Genomic DNA, 14,028 nt, shown 5'->3' with positions numbered 1-14,028 from the left:
ATCACTGTTCACTGAAGTACCCATATTTTTCGAAACTCCAGGTCGATCGATTGTCATTTCTTTGGACGCTCGATATTTGTAGCATTTACTAATTGCCAGTTATTTGTCAGGAGCGCCCTCACAGATTATTTACCTTCATGTTTGTTGTTATCAAAATTATAGTCGATATATGTTTTTTTTTTCTTTTCTTGTGTTATGTAAAAAGAAATAATTCGTTTTAAAAACGTTCAGTTCTTTGTAGCGCTGTGGGTTCTACGTTTCGTTGAATAGATCGCTGAGATCAACCATCCGTGAAAATTTCACCAGCAATCGGTGTTCCACATTTTCGAGAACCGCTCGTATCCTTAACTGTTGTGAACAAACGTCTGATTTTCAATTCTTTGCAACCAGAGAAATTGATTCTCCAGATTGCCCATTAAAGGGAAAATGCAATTATTCTTCCAATTATATAATCGGTCGATATCAGTCACAATACGCATTCCTCTTTTTATTTCTTTATTTTCCACTGCTATTGTAGGTTTCTAATTCTTTTTTATTCCTTCAATTAAATTTGTCAAATTTTGAACTTAGATGGCAGTACCTCTTCTATTCTTAATGGAGTGTCTGTTAACACATCAGACGAAACAAAATGAAAATCACTACACCACAAAGTGTTGAATTTCGAAATGTGAAGATTGCATTTAAATGGATAAAGGCAAAGAAGGGTGGATGAGATAAAATTATTCTCGATTTAGCTGCATTTAAAAATGTGTACTTGTATTACATTACAATATTAATTTTCGTTGTATGCGTCCATTATATTTAATTATACCTATATTACCGTTCAAAAGTATTTCATCACTTATTGCACGTACATTTGATAACAAAGAAAATAGAATAGAATATTAAGTATGTGTTTGTTGCTTGCCTTTACCAATTTGCTACTCTTCTTGTTTAGTATAGGTATATGCAATTTTATGCATTATTGTTGCTTTCTATGCATGCGCGTCCGCAGGGGGGGGGACAAAATGCGCAGTTACCCCCTGGCTTTCGAGACAAAATCCCTTATTTTTCAAAACTGATCTTTATTAAGTTTATACTAAAAAAGGAAATATTTTTCAATTTTCGGGTTTAAATTTTTAATTAAATTGGCACTATAAAATGGGTTAAAAAAGCAAGAGGGGTATATTTTCCTTTACCATCACCCAAAGTTGCTCCCCCCTTTGAAAAAAAACAGGGATTGAAACGGTTCCGCAAATAACTGTTTCAAACAGTTATATATCGGTCCTGAGTGATACAGTCATGAAGAACCGATATTCTGAATAACTGTTATAAGGAACCGAAATTTCTGACTATATCGATTTCGGTTACGGTTCTACAGAACCGATATAATATCGGTTATAACGGTTCTAGAACCGTTATTTTTACGGTTCTATATCGGTTCTAAAGCAGTTCTGAAATTGATTGTCGCATCAATTTTACAGGAATTGAAATAAGTAGATATTACGCTTGCAGATTACTGTATATTAAGAATTTATTTTGAAGAAATATTTGTAAGAAATTCAATAATCTACAATTAAATCAGAAATGTTGTTTCTATTTTATCGCACTGTTTCAACTCTCGGATGGCCGTGCATGAGTTTCTTTTGTCCAAGAGCTTCTCCGAACAACTCAACTTGCGATGATTGGCTTAAGCGCTTAGGCTAAAAATTGTTTACATTAGGCACGTTTTAGGCTTCAGCGGAGCGTCCGCGCTACGGGTGCGGAGCAAATCTAGAGACGCGGTAGCGTCTCGACGCCAAGTACAGGAAAGACACCCTGTATATGTCGACTGTCGCTACCGTGTACCTTTACTCGTCGCGGAGCCATTCCAACCTAACCTGAAACTTATTTCCTTAATATCTCATCACGCCTGCAATATTTTCTAAATTTAAAGGCATTTTTCTTATGTAAACCGCATATAAGCTTTCGAATAAGAACAATTTCAATAAAATCGGTCCGGCATAACCGAGATATCGTAATATCGTCTCATGAATCTGTCAGATGCGATAAGGTTTTTCTCCTGATTCTCAAAACCAAATTTTGTCAACGTAATACGTATACGCGTTACACGCACACCTTCAGCCAAAACGGAAGTAACACACGTTTCGTTCGTCAATCGCTATCTTCGCTATGCAATCTACTCCAAATTTTCACAGCTTACCGTCAAGTTATAACCAAGTTATAAACGTGTTTTTACAAATATATACATAAATGAATTTCTTTTTAATTTAAATGACAAAAACCAATTTAAACCAATTCCACCAATCCAATTGTCTTGAAGCTTTGCAGGCGTGCGTAGTTTGGATGACAATACAATATATTTAAAAAAAAACCCGAGAGGAAGCACAAATTATCCAGTCATCAATTAATAATATAATAATAATTTATAATATTGAAAATTATCTGAAGTCATTCTCTATGTAAATTATCTTTGTAAAAAGAAGTGAGATCTCCATAAAAAACTTCTTCTTCATAACTGTTTCAAGGACCGAAACCGATATCATAACTGTTTTAAACCCCTGGAAAAAAGTCTCCGGACGCCCCTGCTTTTATGTGATCTAACTATACAGATCCTAATAACTTATATTCAATTTTTTATTTTAAAATTCTTTAATGACATTTAAATACTGATAATCATATAATGTATGACTGGCTATAACGTTGGCAATTAGTTTTAATGCCGAGGAAATGTTTGAACCACCGGAATCAACAGTTGTATCTCAAAAAGAAGAAGAATATACAAATTCGAAAACCACTTGCAAGATAACAAAATAGAATGAAACGATTGTTATGAGCTGAGAAATATCCAAGTTGCACCACAGATATGTGGGAAAACATTCTCTTTTATTAAACGTACCTACCTATAACAAATTATCAAATACTTATAACCCTTACTGTATGTACCTATTATTATTAATTTTGTATGTATTCCTATTATTTCAGGCGATCAACATTTTATTGTACCTACTTTTTTCAGTTAATGTCTGATTATTTCTAGGTTAGCAAATTCTCGATAATTAAGTGAAACAATTTTATATTCACAACTGTCTAGTGAAAAATATGTCACACATTTCTGCACGATACGCTGGCCATGTTCTTACTATAATTGAACGTGCGCTTCCCTCTGTTAGTTCAATTATTTATTAATGTATTTTAATAATAAACAATACACTGTATAAACAATGCACTCAAGATAGGGTTAAGGATACTACTACACATGTTAAATCTTTATCACAGACTAACACAGCCCATTAAATAAAAATTTTCACAGTACCAATAAAAATATGTTATGGTTTCCAACTTAATACAATATCTCTTTAATTGTACTTGGGAATAGTATTTCTGGTAATAGTATATTCTTATTGGTAAAGTGAAAATTTATATTTAATGGTCGATGTTGGGCTGTGATAAAGATTTAACATGTGTAGCAGTAGCCTGTAAAAATATGTGCAACTGATCATAATAGTTTGCTTTAAAACATTCGTAGGTACCTACGGCAAATTAATTTAACTGCTTGAAACTACAATATATGTAGATATACATATTTCGATGTATATCAACTCGTTCTTCGATGCGTGAAAAATCGTAGCACGCGTAATGTAACTACACATTCATATAGATACACCTGGAAGCTCGTACGAATGGAATACGATAAAAGTAGAACAGAATTGAGGAGGCAAGGGAACAAGCCTTTTATCGCAGCGCTGAGAGAAAAGTACCGTAAAGTATCGTGAGACCGTACTTAACTTTCTTTTTCACTGTGTACTGTATTCCACGTTACGTTTACCCTTTTCACCTCCTTTCTGGGTTCCGTATCGTTTTTCTTCATAGAAATTCGCTGATAGTTTGTTTCAATGTTTTACGATATGTAGAAAAATATTTCAGAAAAAATTAGATCGACTATAGAGAGTATATATCGTTAAGTAACGAGACATATTAAAATCTATAAGTAGTACATGAACTCAGGTGGTGCTAACAAAAAGTAAAGGATTTTCACTTGAATGTCGGAATGGTTTCTGTCTTCTTAGACTCCATTCGCCTATATTATTGAAATACATATTACAGAATTACTTGAAGAAATTTGGAAAAAATACAATTTTTAACCGACTTCGAAAAGGTTATAGATTCGGCCCGTATGTATTTTTTATGTTAAGTTAAATAAGTTATGTTTTAAGTTAAAAATAAAAATAATTAAAAAGATTAAAACCGATTTCAAAATAATAAAAGTGCCCTAAAAAGTACAAAATAATTTTTTCCCTTATTTAATCTACGACTCTCGTATTTTTAAAGTCGGTGCCTTATCATTTACACTGTGTAAATCTGGCGCAGACTTATAAAATATGACAGTCGTAGATTAAATAAGGGAAAAAATTATTTTTTACTTTTTAGGGCATTTTTATTATTTTGAAGTCGGTTTTAATCTTCCGTATTTTCTTTAATTTTGTGGTTTTCTTTGTCTTTAGTTGTAGTCCTTTATTAAGATTTAGTTTAATTTTGATAACTTCCTGTTTTTCGTTTCTTTGTTATACACATTTTGTCCAAAACCGGGTACCCGATTTTACCCCGTACGGTTTTACCCCAGCATACAATTTTGTAAACATTACGAATTGTCAACAATGCCAGGGCGAAGTACATACAAACTGTCTTAGTTATTTACACTTTAATATGAAACAATTGAAGGGTCGGATGCAATAAGGGGACTAGCGCTCGAAAATGGGAATAATTATTGTCCAAACGCTAAGATTGGAAAATTAAATATTATTAAACTGAATTTTAAAAAATATAGTGTTGTAAAGCTCGTCACGACACACATTTTTTCTATTTGCAGTTTGTTTATCCAATCATTACTATTCGAGCTAAAAATTATAAACAAAAAATTTTTCATCGTCCAAATTCATTATTTCTTTAAACATAAATTGCGATAACTTGAGTAAATATTAACGGATCGTTATGAAACTTAAAACATAACTTCAGGAAACTCTGGCGAAGCCGTAAAATGTATGCACAAAACCCTTATATTAACAAATGTAATAAAATTTAATTAAAAAGTAATACTGGGCATAACCCATATTTTTCAACGTTCGCCGCTAAAAAGTAACGAGGCAATTTTGAGGTACATATAACTTGCAGCGACATAGTTTTTCCTTAATATACAAGGAAGATTTTCACCAATTTTCACACTGATTAGTAAATAATTGTAGAAGATATGGCGATATATATAAATCTCGCGCGCCACCAATAGTCAGCAGTCGCGTATAATGCGCTACTTAGCAGTTTTAGCACTCGCATTGGTTGTTGGTGCCCACGTCAAATTTTTCAGTGAAAACATGCCTAAAACTCATTATTGAGTTATGATTGAGCAATCCTTCTTATTCTAATGGATACATAAGCCTAGTATTATCAAAACATATGTTAAAAAAAATTGTTTTAAAAAAACATTAAATTGCGCTCTGGGTATTTCACCCCACGTCGAAGACATGCTGTTTTCGTTCTCGGGTCGTCGCTAAGATTCGTCTCGTCGTAATTAAGTATGTTCGCTTTTGGGACGCCTTCCAACATTTTCTCTAAGTGGTCAAAATATTTTACAACCGTCTCGACACCAACAGCTGCTCTCGCGCGACAAATATTTTGACACCTTCTTTCGGTCAGTTCTGTTTTGGGTCTTCTCATGAAGCCCATGTACCAGTCCGGGCCGGGTGTATTGTTAACGAATTTAACAATATTTTTCCCGGCCCTGTCCCAGCATTGTGTAACAATTTTGTATGAGATTTTAAGGTTTATTTTCTCTCAACAGCACAAAGCTCGAAGATCACAAAATTCACTTGGAAAAAAAATTTTGTTTGTGTAATTTTTTACTCTGACCGAAAAATTACCATATGATTGAATTCGCTATTGTGTTTCCGTTTGACCTTGGAGAAATTATTGCTATCGATTACAAAACACCATATGTTCTAATTACTTCACAATAAAATAAAATAAATTTTTTCCGAAAAGTGTGCAATGTCACCCCAATTTACGGTATCGAAATTAGATCAGAGCCTTCAAAAACACACAAGACGATATAACCTTACTATGTACGATTATAAGACGATCGTCTTTTGTTGATGAAACAATGCTCATCGTGACAATATGTCGCTTCAACGACGCGGGAAAATTTAAGGCCGTTTTAAAAATAATAGCACGTCCCGGTTTTACCCAGGCACCCGGTTTTGTCCTAATTTCCCCTACCTTCTATTTACTTGAATGAAACTATAGGTAACCATCAGATACAACAATGCGGTATATAACAATCATCGGTCGGAGGAAGTATGGTTATTTTCGTTATAAAGAATTTAAAAACGAACGTATCACGGACCGAGGAACCAGTTACTAGAATGAGAACCGATTAGTTGATAATAAACTTTGAATTGGTATGGAAATATTTTTTAGAGAATGTATGAAATTTTAAGAAACCATAATTGAAAGGAGATTGTAATTAATTATAATTTCAAGATTGTTTGAACGAGATGGTCCACCTAATTTGCTTATACTCATTTGAGTTTACTAGATCTTTAATATTACATGTTTTTATAATGATATACGTTGGCACAAACGGTCAGACATACATATACATATTTATTTCCGTTTTAGATTAATCAGATAATGGTTGACCGTAGTCGGTGATTGTGTTTTTGTGACCGCCCTTTGTAAGGGTAACATTTCGATATGCGCAACGCGTGACACTTAAAGCCGGATACAGACGGGTGTCGTGCAACGTGTAATGCAATATGCAATGCATCACGAACGCTTTGGACGTGTCACGAACATTGCACGAGCCTACCGTGGAATCATTGCAACAAGTCATTGCTGTAACTGTCTCTTTTATGATCACGTATTTCTTGCATAACAAAGAAAAAAAATATACGACCAGATTGTAAATAATTGAAAGCCGTGTGGTACACACGGCTCAAACGATTGTGACCGATCGAGATTCGATTGTGGGATAGCTTACCACTGTTGACTTTTTTTCATCGCTACCATTCTACAGTATTTCATGAACATGGTGAGGGCACTGCCAAGCCACAGCTTCCCGTCTAGAACACTTCTAATTCATGTTGAAACATCACTGTGGCACCATCTGCCTGTGATTGTCATAATTATATAAATCTGCGCGATCGACTGTGTTCGCGATGCTGTAGCGTAAATGACACCAAAAATAAACGTCATATGACTTTTATTGCAATGAACCTCAAAAAGAATCATAATAATTTTGACACTATAAAGGATAAACTTGTATTGTCCAAAGTAAATAAATCAACGGATTTATAATGGAAGACACAAATAAATAAAGCGGGATGGTGGGGTAATAAGAAAAAGAATGGAAACGAATGTTGTGTATTTCGTAGAGATGGCAAGGGTTTACGAAATCAGAATACTGAGATGAATAAAGTCTTGTTGTATTTTATTCGTAGCAGTCTTCGTAGATTAAAATCTAAGACGCTCTTTATTAGTGGAAATGTGTAGAGCAAAGAAATACGCATTTATGTCAAAATCTACTATCCGTTATTTTATGTTAACAACGGGAAAGTAAACATAACCGAAGCAATGTAAATCAAATTTTGTGTCACTTACGCAACAGCATCGCGCAGATTTATATAATTATGACAATCATAGGCAGATGGAGCCACAGTGATGTTTCGACATGAATTAGAAGTGTTCTAGACGGGAACCTGTGGCTTGGCAGTGCCCTCACCATGTTCATGAAATACTGTAGAATGTTAGCAATGAAAAAGAGCCAACCCTAGTAAGCTCGAATACAATCGAATTTCGATAGGCCACAATCGTTTGAGCCGTGTGTACAAAAAAATAAGTTTTTCGCCTCATGTGCTCTAAATCTTTAAACGTGAAATAACGACCGGGTTGTTCATTTTGATTCCACAGCTAACTCTCTGACAACGCGTTAGATACGTTCCTAGAAAACGCCGCGTTGCAGGAAATGGCGGTATAAGAAACATTAATTCCATACAAAAACCGGGGTTCGGTTCTAAATAAGAGAAAAATTGTTATATTATGCGATACATATTGCCTTTCTTATTTATTGTGAATGAACAACATACTTATATAAATAAATTTCATACATTTCATTCAATTATGTGTAAGAACTGCTTCCTCCCGCAGCCCGCTACATTCAGGCTTAAAACAATCGGCGATTGGGACAAGTGCCGATCGTGCCGCACGAGGTGGCGCATGTGTGCAAACATATTTTATAGCAAGCGTGTCATATGTAGCATGATTCGCTACAATATATAAATTGTGTAGTAGAAATACCGCGCTGTAGAAGAATTTTCGCATTTTCCGAACCGCGTTGTAGGAAGGTTATCTGTACTTAAAAATGCACCGATGCTGACGCATATTTTTTACATTAAAGTCCATAATTTCATTCAATTTTGCCTCAAATACATTCAGATATGTTACACACATAACACATGTAACCGCATTTTGAGGCCGAAAGGCAAAACATAAAGCTACTTACTACTACATTTAGATATGAAGACCACAACGAACGCGTTTGTGTTGGCAATAAAAATCAACAGGCAGTGGATTGGCGCCAAATATTCTTCTAACATTCTTGCAATACGATCAAACTTGCAAATCGCTTACATTATTCTACGTTCAATTACGCCCGTCTGTACACTGTCTAAACAGTAATATTTTTCACAGATGGCAAGTAACCAAAAGGTGCCTCAAGTGTGTTTTAATCCTTTCGCTACGAGCGCCGGCTATAATCGGCACCCATGTGACGACCTGAGTGTACGAGCGCCGACTTTAGTCGGCGTTGTTACGCTACGTGCCAGGTTGACACCAATAGACAAGGATCGTCCCCAACCTGTGACAAAGGGCCAACTAATCTCTCTGACCCTTCGCAATAGATCTTAGCGCTAGATCTCCCAAGAGGATCTCCCCGCCAAATCTTCCCGCCTGATTTTCCCGCCAGACTTTCCCGCCAAAGAACACAGGAAAGCTTCGTGCCCTCAAGGGGTATAAAACCCTTGGAGCTCTACCGACGCCAGAGACTCCAGTACGGACCACCGACTCAAACACATCGCCATTGCGTTACCTTAAGCAAGATTTTCATCTTTGTAACAAACGTCTATCTACAATAAAATCTAACGTTACTGAGAAAGCACGAGTGCCTTCTCAACCTCGTAACAGCGTCACGGAAAGAGCTGCTGATCCTAGCGTGGACTTTAGTCAGCATCTCCAGTAGTTTAAAAAAAAAATTTAGAAAAAACACTTTCGCGGAAATGTACGCCGTAACGAAAGGGTTAAGCACATCCCATTATGTTCCTTTGTAACAGCTCATTAGGAAGTAGTCTAGAAAAGATTTTTTTATTTTCAGATTTGAAGTTCCTAAATATTTTCTCAAAATAAAAGTCTTTAAGCATAGCTTCATCGAAAAAAAATCGCACTTCCAGTGGCCAAGGTATTCCCTGGTAGCATTTATTGTTGGCATTTTGATGGCCAACTAATTCCCAACTTGGGGATATTGTGGGCCAACCAGAAATGCTACTAGGGTTGTTGGTTCTTTCAGTTTTTGGAATGTGAACAATCTGACGACATCTGTTACATTTCCTGAATCAGAAGATCCTTCATGTCCTACTTACTTCTGTCAACCTTTCTTCTACTGTCGCGTTTAAAAAAAAAAATCGGTGCATTTTATATACGAAAAATTATTATATACTACTGTCGAGGAAACCGGAACAAAGAGAAATGGTGAGACAATATGAAATATGGTTTTGTATATGACTCTATACAGGGTGTAAAAGCAGGCTCTATAGTGGGAATAAAAGGGATAATTCTAGACTCCAGAATAAGACGAAAATCAAGAAAAATATATGAAGATATTACGGTTGCGTCTTCGGTTGAGTTATACAGAAGCACACTACCCCCAAAAGATAAAAAAATTATTATTTTAGTAGGTATGTCACAAACGGAAACCATTATCATTCGTGAGACTGCTTGTTGCCGACGTAAAGTGTTTAGAGTTTTTATTAAAAATTTTATGATTTTATGCATAAAATTGTTATTTCCAAAATCTGGTAAGTTATTCCTTATTTATATAGGTGTTATTCTTTTAACTTCTGGTTCAGATTATATGAAAGTATGTTAAATTAACTGTATTTCAAGGTATTAACAACAATTTTAACCTGTAAATTTCGTATGGAATTCCTACATATCTCTTTCATTGAACTCGGGGACAAAGTGAAAGCGTCAGAGTGAAATTTTCACTCAAAAGTGACAAGTTCAATCCGAGCACATCTAATACAATATAATAAATTGTTTTGTATTCGTTTCCTATTACTTTATCTAGCTTTTAACGTATTATTTATTGTTGTGTATTTTAACTTCCTTTCAGTTAGCCGGGTAAAGTGAAAAAATTGTAGAAGATTTTTTGGACAAATATTTTATCAAGTTCCGAAGTGATAGAGCTTTTCTATTATAGATTTTAGAGAACAAAAGTATATAATACAATATGAATTGTAAAAAATATATGCTTCTTTCTGTTATTTTTGTAATTTATGTGAGTTATTAAATCTCAAGTGTTTGACTTTGCCCCAGGTTTCTATACGCCCTACATGCTTGCATAACATCAAATATCTATCTACAATTTTTTACCATTTTTTACATTGTACCTTTATATTATGTCCTTATAGGTGCCTTTTTCTGGCGACTATTATGCCACCAGGCTTATTACCTATTTTATTACAATTTGTTTTTAATGATATTCATGAAGACTACGTTAATATCGATTACGTTTATTTCAGGGGACGAAAAATACGTGCACCTAACATTATTCGTTTGATGCCAACAATAATTTGTATACTGGAAGATCATGCGATGATTTCCAACAATGTAAACTAACAACTGACTGTTTTTCAATTCCCCTTAAACACACGTCCCCCAAAGCATTTTGTTTGTTCCCGATAGCGAAGAAATATGTTCGAGCCATTAGATTTAAGGACTGTATATTTTAAAACATAAGCTTTACATAGTTTCAATCCATTCTTACAACATAAGTTGTATTATACATATACATAGTTTGTATTTGGCGCCTTCGCGCGACCAATGGTGAGGCTTGCCTCGCCATCTTCGCCGCTCCCGTGTTTCGGGTGGACCGAGTACAGTATTTCCTCGTTACGGGCTCGGTTTGGTGTACACGATACGGATTTCTCGCTATCCCCACCACTTCTGTCTCACTCTTGTCCGGCGAAGACTAGAGCGAGATGGAACGAGAGCGAGCGAGAGGCACTGAAAGCGAGCGAGGACGGCACGAGACAGACGACGCTGTAGCGGTCATCGGTACGGCAAAATATGAACATTTGGCGTACAGATGGTCGGCATGGTTTATGACACGCGCGCCAGCAAAACTATTTTTGAGTAAGCCGCTTTCCGTTCTTTTCGTGATTTGAACAAAGCATGTTTTCTTAGAGACTTTCGTTTGCGGCCTCAATAGTTATTGCGGGTATCGTAAACCTTGAGTTTCTGTAGGGCCCACGGTGCGGGGCCGGCGGCCTGCGACCGACCACGTCACGCACCTCGGGGTCTGGGGAAATCCTGCTGCGTTACCAGAAGTATTTCTCCCGCCAAATTTCACCCCCGCTATGGTGGAAGCGCGCCGTAGACGCGCGAAATAGGTGGCGCGATTTAGGGGTCCGAACGATACCGATTGGTTGACATCGGCATCGGGTCAACCAATTAGGAGGAGTTTTCTACCCGCGCGCGTCTTGCCGGAAAATTGTGCGTCCGGCAGACGTCAGTCTTCATCCTGACCTCAACAAGTCTTAACGTTTGAGCAGATATAAGTCACTGAATAAAAGACTCACGTTGAACGTTATTGTGTGTTTCAATTCGGGAACAGAACCTATCCTTCTATTCCTTTAACGCGTTGATGTTTTGTCTCGCTCTGTCTTTCGGACGCCTGACACTCTGTCCTTTGCGTGCGCGACGGGCGTGCGCGATGGTCGCAAGCGCTTACAGTGAGCCAGGCTTGCGTCAAGATATTGTGAACTGTGATGCCAGATCGGGGACGGGTTCTCTCGAGAATTTCCCCCACCTCGCGCACACTACGCCGGAGCTGCGTGTCCGTGAGTTGGACTCCGAAGCGCCGAGCTCACGGACACGCTGCTCCGGCGTAGTGTGCGCGAGGTGGGGGAAATTCTCGAGGGAACCCGTCCCCGATCTGGCATCACAGATTGTGAAGCGGTTTTCGTGCTCACGGTAAGCGCTTGCGACCATCGCGCACGCTCGCTGCGCACGCAGTGTTCCATCTCGCTCCCCCCTTCAGCCAGAAAGAAGAGAGAAATGAACACTAGCAATTAGGGCTCTGTTCACGATACGGGCTCAACGCCGGTTCCGACCAGCGAGCCGCTTACGAGGAAACACTGTAGCTCGGCAATCCGATTTGTACCGGCGGAACGCGACTGTTGGCGTTGTTCGTTACTTCCTCTTATAGGGTACACGTGCGAAAACATGTGTGCGTAATTATCGAAAATCGACTTCGGTGCTCGAGCCTTTTGCTTTGTTCAATTGCGTTTTCGTGTTCGCAACGATTTCTCGTTGCCGCGTCTAGACGAGCTGTTTCCTTACTATATTCTCGCTTAAACAAATTCCAGTGTCGAATCTTTTGTCCGTGCATCCAAAGAATTCCACTCTTTAATACAAATCGAGCCTGGTCAATCCTCCCGAATTGGAAGCAGATTTCGCTTATTTCTCTTATTTGACTTCAAATGATTTAATATCTTCATATTACCAGAGTGTTTCTTTTTTATTGCCTTCCAAATTACTATGCCTGGCAATTTATTTGGATATTCTTCTGGAAGGCCTCAGTGACCGATCGACACGAGGTTTAAGGGGAGGGATGGGAAGGGACCCTAAACTTAAAATTGTTGCATCGGCAATTTATTAGGGATATTCTTCTGAATGGCCTGAGTCGCTGACCGACACGACGTTTGACGGGAGGGGTGGGGAGGGGGTGTGGACCCTAAATCTAAAATTGTAGCTTCGGGTATTTATTAGTTCCAAAATATCAATAAAAAATTATTGTTAATTTTTTTTACAACTTATTTGTTTGAACTGCATACACGTCGCCCTAAAGGCAGGGCTTCAAACCGTTATTATAAAGATTTCGCTTCTTAAAAGAGTTATGAAGAACTTTTATTCTGAATTAGTTATGGTTCCATGAAAATATAATAAAAAATGTATGAACCTGAAATTTTCATTTTCGTTAATAGATGTCTTGTTCTCCGTGCTGAGCATGTCGATCAGTAATTGTCGGTGGCGGGTTGTATGTATGGATACATGTGTGCTACGAGTTACGCCCCCCATGGCGTAATTATTCGTAAATAAAAGATTGATGAGGATGTCTCTCGTGCACATATCAAGGGAACACTAAAAACATTTCGTTTAAATATGTTATGTGGCGTCTGGCATCTCCTCTATAAAATGAATATAAAAGTTCATTCTTCTTTATTCTAGAAGTTGCTCGATATTTCAAAATTATTTTGTATATATCTACAGATTTTATATTTTACTAGCGTCCCCGCCTCGGCTGCGCCTGAAATATTAGCGTGACTAATTCATAATCTGTAATCTGCAATATGTAAACTCGAGAGCCCTCGGCCACTTATTCCCGCCGCGGTGCTATTTCGCAAGTGAGAAGCGCTCGCCCGGTCGCCGCCTGGCGGTCGCGTCGCGATCTACTATTACTTAAAAATCATTATTTAATTATTTAAAAAAAATAAAAACGTTAGAATCTTCCTCTCGCCAAGACGAACAAAGTGATGTAACACACTTGTGGGTACAGTTCATATTTACTGAGAAACCGCATTTCAAAGTATGCAACTTCAATTTTATATAATAGTATAGATAGGATAAAGTGCAACAAGCGTACATATTTTTCTCAGATGTTTTCATCGAACACAATGAAAAATTATTACACCTACGTATATGGGAAGAGCGTTTTCTCTA

General features: G+C 37.2%; 1 protein-coding gene across 1 annotated transcript in view; it reads right to left on the bottom strand.

The window, feature by feature from the left end:
* Cht7 (chitinase 7) overlaps positions 1 to 14,028 on the bottom strand; it is a 127,758-nt gene that overhangs the window by 64,528 nt on the left and 49,202 nt on the right. The window lies entirely within an intron of this gene.

This window comes from Andrena cerasifolii, chromosome 4, assembly GCF_050908995.1.
Source record: "Andrena cerasifolii isolate SP2316 chromosome 4, iyAndCera1_principal, whole genome shotgun sequence".
NCBI classification, from domain to species: Eukaryota; Metazoa; Arthropoda; class Insecta; order Hymenoptera; family Andrenidae; genus Andrena; species Andrena cerasifolii.
The sequence above is the reverse complement of the archived record's forward strand: the minus strand, read 5'-3'. Positions and strand labels throughout refer to the sequence as shown.